The following is an 11,464-nucleotide window of genomic DNA, read 5'->3' as shown; positions in this document are numbered from 1 at the left end:
ATGGGTTTTTCCAATTCTGATATCATGCTCAGTCTCACCGGACTTGAATTAATAGGAAACGACCTTTCAATCCACCAAGTACTGCACCAATACAGATTCTGATAAGCAAAGAATTATTTACGATAACCTTTTATCAGAAAAAGGGCAAACATTATAAACCATGGGTTTTTCCAATTCTGATATCATGCTCAGTCTCACCGGACTTGAATTAATAGGAAACGACCTTTCAATCCACCAAGTACTGCACCAATACAGATTCTGATAAACAAAGAATTATTTACGATAACCTTTTATCAGAAAAAGGGCAAACATTATAAACCATGGGTTTTTCCAATTCTGATATCATGCTCTGTCTCGCCGGACTTGAATTAATAGAAAACGACCTTTCAATCCACCAAATACTGCACCAATAAAGATTCTGCTAAGCAAAGAATTATTTACGATAACCTTTTATCAGAAAAAGAGCAAACATTATAAACCATGGGTTTTTCCAATTCTGATATCATGCTCAGTCTCACCGGACTTGAATTAATAGGAAACGACCTTTCAATCCACCAAATACTGCACCAATACAGATTCTGATAAACAAAGAATTATTTACGATAAACTTTTATCAGAAAAAGGGCAAAGATTATAAACCATGGGTTTTTCCAATTCTGATATCATGCTCAGTCTCACCGGACTTGAATTAATAGGAAACGACCTTTCAATCCACCAAATACTGCACCAATACAGATTCTGATAAACAAAGAATTATTTACGATAACCTTTTATCAGAAAAAGGGCAAACATTATAAGCCATGGGTTTTGCCAATTCTGATATCATGCTCAGTCTCACCGGACTTGAATTAATAGGAAACGACCTTTCAATCCACCAAATACTGCACCAATACAGATTCTGATAAACAAAGAATTATTTACGATAACCTTTTATCAGAAAAAGGGCAAACATTATAAGCCATGGGTTTTGCCAATTCTGATATCATGCTCTGTCTCGCCGGACTTGAATTAATAGAAAACAACCTTTCAATCCACCAAGTACTGCACCAATACAGATTCTGATAAGCAAAGAATTATTTACGATAACCTTTTATCAGAAAAAGTGCAAACATTATAAGCCATGGGTTTTTCCAATTCTGATATCATGCTCAGTCTCCCCAGACTCGGATTAATAGGAAACGACCATTCAATCCACCAAATACTGCACCATTTAAGATTCTGATAAACAAAGAATTATTTACGATAACCTTTTATCAGAAAAAGTGCAAACATTATAAACCATGGGTTTTTCCAATTCTGATATCATGCTCTGTCTCGCCGGACTTGAATTAATAGAAAACGACCATTCAATCCACCAAATACTGCACCATTTAAGATTCTGATAAACAAAGAATTATTTACGATAACCTTTTATCAGAAAAAGGGCAAACATTATAAACCATGGGTTTTTCCAATTCTGATATCATGCTCTGTCTCCCCAGACTCGAATTAATAGGAAACGACCATTCAATCCACCAAATACTGCACCATTTAAGATTCTAATAAACAAAGAATTATTTACAATAACCTTTTATCAGAAAAAGGGCAAACATTATAAACCATTTATCAGAAAAAGGGCAAACATTATAAACCATGGGTTTTCCCAATTCTGATATCATGCTCAGTCTCGCCGGACTTGAATTAATAGAAAACGACCTTTCAATCCACCAAATACTGCACCAATAAAGATTCTGCTAAGCAAAGAATTATTTGCGATAACCTTTTATCAGAAAAAGGGCAAACATTATAAACCATGGGTTTTTCCAATTCTGATATCATGCTCAGTCTCGCCGGACTTGAATTAATAGAAAACGACCTTTCAATCCACCAAATACTGCACCAATAAAGATTCTGCTAAGCAAAGAATTATTTGCGATAACCTTTTATCAGAAAAAGGGCAAACATTATAAACCATGGGTTTTTCCAATTCTGATATCATGCTCTGTCTCCCCAGACTCGAATTAATAGGAAACGACCATTCAATCCACCAAATACTGCACCATTTAAGATTCTGATAAACAAAGAATTATTTACGATAACCTTTTATCAGAAAAAGAGCAAACATTATAAACCATGGGTTTTTCCAATTCTGATATCATGCTCAGTCTCGCCGGACTTGAATTAATAGGAAACGACCTTTCAATCCACCAAATACTGCACCAATAAAGATTCTGCTAAGCAAAGAATTATTTACGATAACCTTTTATAAGAAAAAAGGGCAAACATTATAAGCCATGGGTTTTTCCAATTCTGATATCATGCTCAGTCTCCCCAGACTCGGATTAATAGGAAACGACCATTCAATCCACCAAATACTGCACCATTTAAGATTCTGATAAACAAAGAATTATTTACGATAACCTTTTATCAGAAAAAGTGCAAACATTATAAGCCATGGGTTTTTCCAATTCTGATATCATGCTCAGTCTCCCCAGACTCGGATTAATAGGAAACGACCATTCAATCCACCAAATACTGCACCATTTAAGATTCTGATAAACAAAGAATTATTTACGATAACCTTTTATCAGAAAAAGTGCAAACATTATAAATCATGGGTTTTTCCAATTCTGATATCATGCTCTGTCTCGCCGGACTTGAATTAATAGAAAACGACCATTCAATCCACCAAATACTGCACCATTTAAGATTCTGATAAACAAAGAATTATTTACGATAACCTTTTATCAGAAAAAGGGCAAACATTATAAGCCATGGGTTTTTCCAATTCTGATATCATGCTCAGTCTCGCCGGACTTGAATTAATAGAAAACGACCTTTCAATCCACCAAGTACTGCACCAATACAGATTCTGATAAGCAAAGAATTATTTACGATAACCTTTTATCAGAAAAAGGGCAAACATTATAAACCATGGGTTTTTCCAATTCTGATATCATGCTCAGTCTCCCCAGACTCGAATTAATAGGGAACGACCATTCAATCCACCAAATACTGCACCAATACAGATTCTGATAAACAAAGAATTATTTACGATAACCTTTTATAAGAAAAAAGGGCAAACATTATAAGCCATGGGTTTTTCCAATTCTGATATCATGCTCAGTCTCGCCGGACTTGAATTAATAGAAAACGACCTTTCAATCCACCAAATACTGCACCAATACAGATTCTGATAAACAAAGAATTATTTACGATAACCTTTTATCAGAAAAAGGGCAAACATTATAAGCCATGGGTTTTTCCAATTCTGATATCATGCTCAGTCTCGCCGGACTTGAATTAATAGAAAACAACCTTTCAATCCACCAAGTACTGCACCAATACAGATTCTGATAAGCAAAGAATTATTTACGATAACCTTTTATCAGAAAAAGGGCAAACATTATAAATCATGGGTTTTTCCAATTCTGATATCATGCTCTGTCTCCCCAGACTCGAATTAATAGGAAACGACCATTCAATCCACCGAATACTGCACCATTTAAGATTCTGATAAACAAAGAATTATTTACGATAACCTTTTATCAGAAAAAGGGCAAACATTATAAACCACGGGTTTTTCCAATTCTGATATCATGCTCTGTCTCCCCAGACTCGAATTAATAGGAAACGACCATTCAATCCACCAAATACTGCACCATTTAAGATTCTGATAAACAAAGAATTATTTACGATAACCATTTATCAGAAAAAGGGCAAACATTATAAACCATGGGTTTTCCCAATTCTGATATCATGCTCAGTCTCGCCGGACTTGAATTAATAGAAAACGACCTTTCAATCCACCAAATACTGCACCAATAAAGATTCTGCTAAGCAAAGAATTATTTGCGATAACCTTTTATCAGAAAAAGGGCAAACATTATAAACCATGGGTTTTTCCAATTCTGATATCTTGCTCTGTCTCCCCAGACTCGAATTAATAGGAAACGACCATTCAATCCACCAAATACTGCACCATTTAAGATTCTGATAAACAAAGAATTATTTACGATAACCTTTTATCAGAAAAAGAGCAAACATTATAAACCATGGGTTTTTCCAATTCTGATATCATGCTCAGTCTCGCCGGACTTGAATTAATAGAAAACGACCTTTCAATCCACCAAATACTGCACCATTTAAGATTCTGATAAACAAAGAATTATTTACGATAACCTTTTATAAGAAAAAAGGGCAAACATTATAAACCATGGGTTTTTCCAATTCTGATATCATGCTCTGTCTCCCCAGACTCGAATTAATAGGAAACGACCATTCAATCCACCAAATACTGCACCATTTAAGATTCTGATAAACAAAGAATTATTTACGACAACCTTTTATAAGAAAAAAGGGCAAATATTATAAGCCATGGGTTTTTCCAATTCTGATATCATGCTCAGTCTCGCCGGACTTGAATTAATAGAAAACGACCTTTCAATCCACCAAATACTGCACCAATAAAGATTCTGCTAAGCAAAGAATTATTTGCGATAACCTTTTATCAGAAAAAGGGCAAACATTATAAACCATGGGTTTTTCCAATTCTGATATCATGCTCAGTCTCGCCGGACTTGAATTAATAGAAAACGACCTTTCAATCCACAAAGTACTGCACCAATACAGATTCTGATAAGCAAAGAATTATTTACGATAACCTTTTATCAGAAAAAGGGCAAACATTATAAACCATGGGTTTTTCCAATTCTGATATCATGGTCTGTCTCCCCAGACTCGAATTAATAGGAAACGACCATTCAATCTACCAAATACTGCACCATTTAAGATTCTGATAAACAAAGAATTATTTACGATAACCTTTTATCAGAAAAACGGCAAACATTATAAACCATGGGTTTTTCCAATTCTGATATCATGCTCTGTCTCCCCAGACTCGAATTAATAGGAAACGACCTTTCAATCCACCAAATACTGCACCAATAAAGATTCTGATAAGCAAAGAATTATTTACGATAACCTTTTATCAGAAAAAGGGCAAATATTATAAACCATGGGTTTTTCCAATTCTGATATCATGCTCTGTCTCCCCAGACTCAAATTAATAGGAAACGACCATTCAATCCACCAAATACTGCACCATTTAAGATTCTGATAAACAAAGAATTATTTACGATAACATTTTATCAGAAAAAGGGCAAACATTATAAACCATGGGTTTTTCCAATTCTGATATCATGCTCTGTCTCCCCAGACTCGAATTAATAGGAAACGACCATTCAATCCACCAAATACTGCACCATTTAAGATTCTGATAAGCAAAGAATTATTTACGATAACCTTTTATAAGAAAAAAGGGCAAACATTATAAGCCATGGCTTTTCCCAATTCTGATATCATGCTCAGTCTCGCCGGAATTGAATTAATAGGAAACGACCTTTCAATCCACCAAGTACTGCACCAATACAGATTCTGATAAGCAAAGAATTATTTACGATAACCTTTTATCAGAAAAAGGGCAAACATTATAAACCATGGGTTTTTCCAATTCTGATATCATGCTCAGTCTCGCCGGACTTGAATTAATAGGAAACGACCATTCAATCCACCAAATACTGCACCATTTAAGATTCTGATAAACAAAGAATTATTTACGATAACCTTTTATCAGAAAAAGGGCAAACATTATAAACCATGGGTTTTTCCAATTCTGATATCATGCTCTGTCTCCCCAGACTCGAATTAATAGGAAACGACCATTCAATCCACCAAATACTGCACCATTTAAGATTCTGATAAACAAAGAATTATTTACGATAACCTTTTATAAGAAAAAAGGGCAAACATTATAAGCCATGGGTTTTCCCAATTCTGATATCATGCTCAGTCTCGCCGGACTTGAATAAATAGGAAACGACCTTTCAATCCACCAAGTACTGCACCAATACAGAATCTGATAAGCAAAGAATTATTTACGATAACCTTTTATCAGAAATAAGGGCAAACATTATAAGCCATGGGTTTTTCCAATTCTGATATCATGCTCAGTCTCGCCGGAATTGAATTAATAGGAAACGACCTTTCAATCCACCAAATACTGCACCAATAGAGATTCTGCTAAGCAAAGAATTATTTGCGATAACCTTTTATCAGAAAAAGGGCAAACATTATAAACCACGGGTTTTTCCAATTCTGATATCATGCTCTGTCTCCCCAGACTCGAATTAATAGGAAACGACCTTTCAGTCCACCAAATACTGCACCAATAAAGATTCTGCTAAGCAAAGAATTATTTGCGATAACCTTTTATCAGAAAAAGGGCAAACATTATAAACCATGGGTTTTTCCAATTCTGATATCATGCTCAGTCTCGCCGGACTTGAATTAATAGAAAACGACCTTTCAATCCACCAAGTACTGCACCAATACAGATTCTGATAAGCAAAGAATTATTTACGATAACCTTTTATCAGAAAAAGGGCAAACATTATAAACCATGGGTTTTTCCAATTCTGATATCATGGTCTGTCTCCCCAGACTCGAATTAATAGGAAACGACCATTCAATCTACCAAATACTGCACCATTTAAGATTCTGATAAACAAAGAATTATTTACGATAACCTTTTATCAGAAAAAGGGCAAACATTATAAACCATGGGTTTTTCCAATTCTGATATCATGCTCTGTCTCCCCAGACTCGAATTAATAGGAAACGACCTTTCAATCCACCAAATACTGCACCAATAAAGATTCTGATAAGCAAAGAATTATTTACGATAACCTTTTATCAGAAAAAGGGCAAATATTATAAACCATGGGTTTTTCCAATTCTGATATCATGCTCTGTCTCCCCAGACTCGAATTAATAGGAAACGACCATTCAATCCACCAAATACTGCACCATTTAAGATTCTGATAAACAAAGAATTATTTACGATAACATTTTATCAGAAAAAGGGCAAACATTATAAACCATGGGTTTTTCCAATTCTGATATCATGCTCTGTCTCCCCAGACTCGAATTAATAGGAAACGACCATTCAATCCACCAAATACTGCACCATTTAAGATTCTGATAAACAAAGAATTATTTACGATAACCTTTTATAAGAAAAAAGGGCAAACATTATAAGCCATGGGTTTTCCCAATTCTGATATCATGCTCAGTCTCGCCGGACTTGAATAAATAGGAAACGACCTTTCAATCCACCAAGTACTGCACCAATACAGAATCTGATAAGCAAAGAATTATTTACGATAACCTTTTATCAGAAATAAGGGCAAACATTATAAGCCATGGGTTTTTCCAATTATGATATCATGCTCTGTCTCCCCAGACTCGAATTAATAGGAAACGACCATTCAATCCACCAAATACTGCACCATTTAAGATTCTGATAAACAAAGAATTATTTACGATAACCTTTTATAAGAAAAAAGGGCAAACATTATAAGCCATGGGTTTTTCCAATTCTGATATCATGCTCAGTCTCCCCAGACTCGAATTAATAGGGAACGACCTTTCAATCCACCAAGTACTGCACCAATACAGATTCTGATAAGCAAAGAATTATTTACGATAACCCTTTATCAGAAAAAAGGGCAAACATTATATACCATGGTTTTTTCCAATTCTGATGTCATGCTCAGTCTCGCCGGACTTGAATTAATAGGAAACGACCTTTCAATCCACCAAATACTGCACCAATTAAGATTCTGATAAGTAAAGAATTATTTACAATAACCTTTTTATCTGTAAAAAATGCATTTTTTAGATTTCGTAAAAATCCAATTCTGATATCATGCTCAGTCTCCCCAGACTTGAATTAATAGGAAACGACCTTTCAATTCGCCAAATACTGCACCAATTATTTACGATATTTACTGCACCAGAATTATTTACGATAACCTTTTACTGCACATAAAATTTTTTTACTGCACCAGAATTATCTACGATAACCTTTTATCTGGAAAAAGGTAAACATTACAAGCCATGGGTTTTTCCGATTCTGATATCATGCTCTGTCTCCCCAGACTTGAATTAATAGGAAACGACCTTTCAATCCACCAAATACTGCACTAATTAAAATTCTGATAAACAAAGAATTATTTACGATAACCTTTTATCAGAAAAAAGGGCAAACATTATAAGCCATGGGTTTTTCCGACTCTGATATTATGCTCTGTCTCCCCAGACTCGAATTAATAGGAAACGACCATTCAATCCACCAAATACTGCACCATTTAAGATTCTTATAAACAAAGAATTATTTACGATAACCTTTTATCAGAAAAAAGGAATAAATTATAAGCCATGGGTTTTTCTGATTCTGATATCATGCTCTGTCTCCCCAGACTCGAATTAATGGGAAACGATAATTCAATCCACCAAATACTGCACCAGTTAAGATTCTGATAAACAAAGAATTATTTACGATAACCTTTTATCTGAAAGAAGATAAACATTATAACCATGGGTTTTTCCGATTCTGATATCATGCTCAGTTACCCTAGACTTGAATTAATAGGAAACGACCTTTCAATCCAACAAATATTGCACCAATTAAGATTCTGATAAACAGAGAATTATTTGCGATAACCTTTTATCTGAAAAAATGTAAACATTATAAGCCATATTCCATTGAATATGGAATATAGCAATTGGAAATGAATAATATTCTATTTCCATTGAAAATGGAATATTAAGTGATGAAATATTCTAGACGAACGTTTGTAGAGCAAAGCGACAGAAATCGGGCATTAATAAACTTTTGATATACTCCGTGAAAAATTTTGATAAACAAAGAATTATTTACGATAACCATTTATCTGGAAAAAAGGCAATCATTATAAAACAACTTATCACTGAAGATTAGAATACGAAAAAAAAGATATGAAATAGAAGAGAAACTATGCAAATAAAAATTTAATTTTTACTAATTCACTGAAGGCCACAGAAAACAACTTTAAGTTAGTTAGCTAGTTACAATCGCTTATCAATAATATATTATCTACCTATCAACCAATGTGCCCTACGTTATTTATAAAGTATATCTGTTATCATCGATATTTTGTAACACTATTTGCTGCCTTTTTACAAGAAATCTAGTTTATTTACCAGTACTAAAAATTAGAATTGAAGTCCTAAGGTTTATTACTGTTTGAAAAATCTTAAAACTTCCACTTTAGACTTCAAATTCTCATACTTTTTCTGAGGAATACAAGTATTTGTTAAGGCATGACTTAATCTCTTGTTTAAAGCAAATACACACTGAAATATTTTACCATAATAACGGGGAAGTATCAATGTCCATAATGTCTCTAAGGGTTTCTAACGGTGAGAAAGTTACTAATTAGTTTATTTTTTAAAAGTCTTCATAAATCTTGGCGGTTTAGCCTGTTCTCTCTTTTTTTTAATCTGATAGTATAGCTCAATTTTATACTTCTTCGCCGTGTCATCGACATATTTCGTTTAATTTTTGATTAAAAAAAAAAGAAATTGAATTATGTTGGAAATACATGACATTATATACTAGAGTTTATTGGTGCCACTCCTTTAGCAGAGAGAACCATAAAAAGGGTGTCATTACAATATACATGGTCGAAAACTCTAAGCCTGGGGTTCTCAATCCCTCTTCTTAGTTATCTATTTGACGAAAAAGCTTGAATAATATAAGTTTATTTCCTTCGCGTGCAGAGATTGGCTATAGTTTCTGGCTACATAAATGATCCTCCATCTTCCACTTATTTGTTGTTTTTTTTTTTGTATTGCAGGAGTGAGCCACTGATGTAATTTTCAATACATTCTAAAGCATTTTTATTCTTAATATTGAAAAATTTAATTATTTTCCCTCTCTCCCTCCTTAGTGTATATCTTAGAGCCCCATTGGTTGCATCAGACCTGGGATATCCCTGAGACGTAGCGGCCACGCCTCCGTTTTTCTTTATTTCGACACTTTTTTCGCCAAAAGGTTCCATAAATATGCTGTTTTTTTCTATATCAAAGTTGCAGCAACAGCTGCTACCTATAAAAAAGTGTACAACAGCCCACACTGACTAAGCGTTAAAAATTTATTTTGAAAAAAAAACCCTGCGAAGTTGAAAAAATTATCATTCGTAGCTCATTCAGAAATGGTAAGTATTATTTCGATTAACCTTTATAGTAAAAGTTTATTCCGAAAAATGAACCAAAAAAACCTGGAAAATGGTGTCAGGCAGAAATAAAATGTGCACCATCGGAACCATTATGATTAAAAGCCCCTTTCGAGAAAATTACACCACCCACCTTGAACAAAAAGGAAGTCACTCATTTGCCTGGGAAGTAGTGATGTTGCCTTTCTCCATCTGCTTTTTCTTCTTTTTATTTTCTTCGCCGCAATTTGGGTACTCAAACATAATAGAGCGTTATATAAGAGGTAGAGAGTGACCATGGTCATCATAATCCATGGCCAATGACCAAAGTGGGGGGTTTAACCCCCACTTGTGTACTCCCCGTCCCACCCACCCATTAATAAGCACAAATCGTCTCTTGACCAACTTGTTAGTTTGTGTTTTTTTTGGATTTGTTGCTTTTGGACTTTTTTTTGGACTTGTTGCCTTTGGACTTATTGCTAGGGTACCAATATAATCTCGATGGTCGAGCAACCTTAGCTGAAGGTTTAGAAGTCCCCCTCCTAGCTCCCTTGGCAAAAACTAAACATGTTTACACAAAAAACTATAATAAAAGCAATTCTTATAACTTCGGTTTTGGAATAAGGACTGTTATCTATGAATTATCTTAGCTGCAAAAGTTAATTACTGAAACACTTTTACAGAATTTGAAAAAGGAAGTTGGAAAATCGATGTTTCTTTTTCCTCAGTACTAGCACACTACCAAAACATCGTCAAAATCAGTTCTAATTTGAAAGTAAATGCTTACAAGTATACATTACATGTAACACAAGAATATAGACACAAATTTGTCCAACAAACGCCATCGTAATACATGGCAAACTGTATAATATATACATGAAATAGATTCGTCCCAAAACCGCCATCATAAGGTATTATATGGCGCTACATCGATTTTCACGTCATTTCATATGTGTATAGGTTGGAAACATAAACAGTGCAACATCAAAATCTGCATGGCTAAAAACCCTTAGCTATTAGGCAGTCAATAGTGCTGCCTAAATAAAGAGCGATCTGGGCACAATGTATTATTCTTTTTTTTTTGTTTCTTCAGATCAGGTCACTTCGTATAGAAAAGTTGTCGTAGAAACTTCGAAAGGGAATCATTCGTTTTGAAATTAAAAGGGCTAGTGTCCTTTTTATTAGTCGAAAGTGATTGGAGGGCAACGAGCCCCCCTCCCACATCCATCATTTCCCCAACAAATCTAATAAAAATTTTGAGATAGCCATTTTATACAACGTATTTGAATGATCCTGAAAATATGTATTTGAGGGTGACAACCCCCCTCCCAAAGCCCTCAGGGCAAGGATTGTACGTTATGACCTGAGGGCGACTAAGGTTTTTGTAT

Source organism: Artemia franciscana, chromosome 11, assembly GCF_032884065.1.
Source record: "Artemia franciscana chromosome 11, ASM3288406v1, whole genome shotgun sequence".
In the NCBI taxonomy this organism is placed as follows: domain Eukaryota; kingdom Metazoa; phylum Arthropoda; class Branchiopoda; order Anostraca; family Artemiidae; genus Artemia; species Artemia franciscana.
This window is presented reverse-complemented; position numbering follows the sequence as displayed.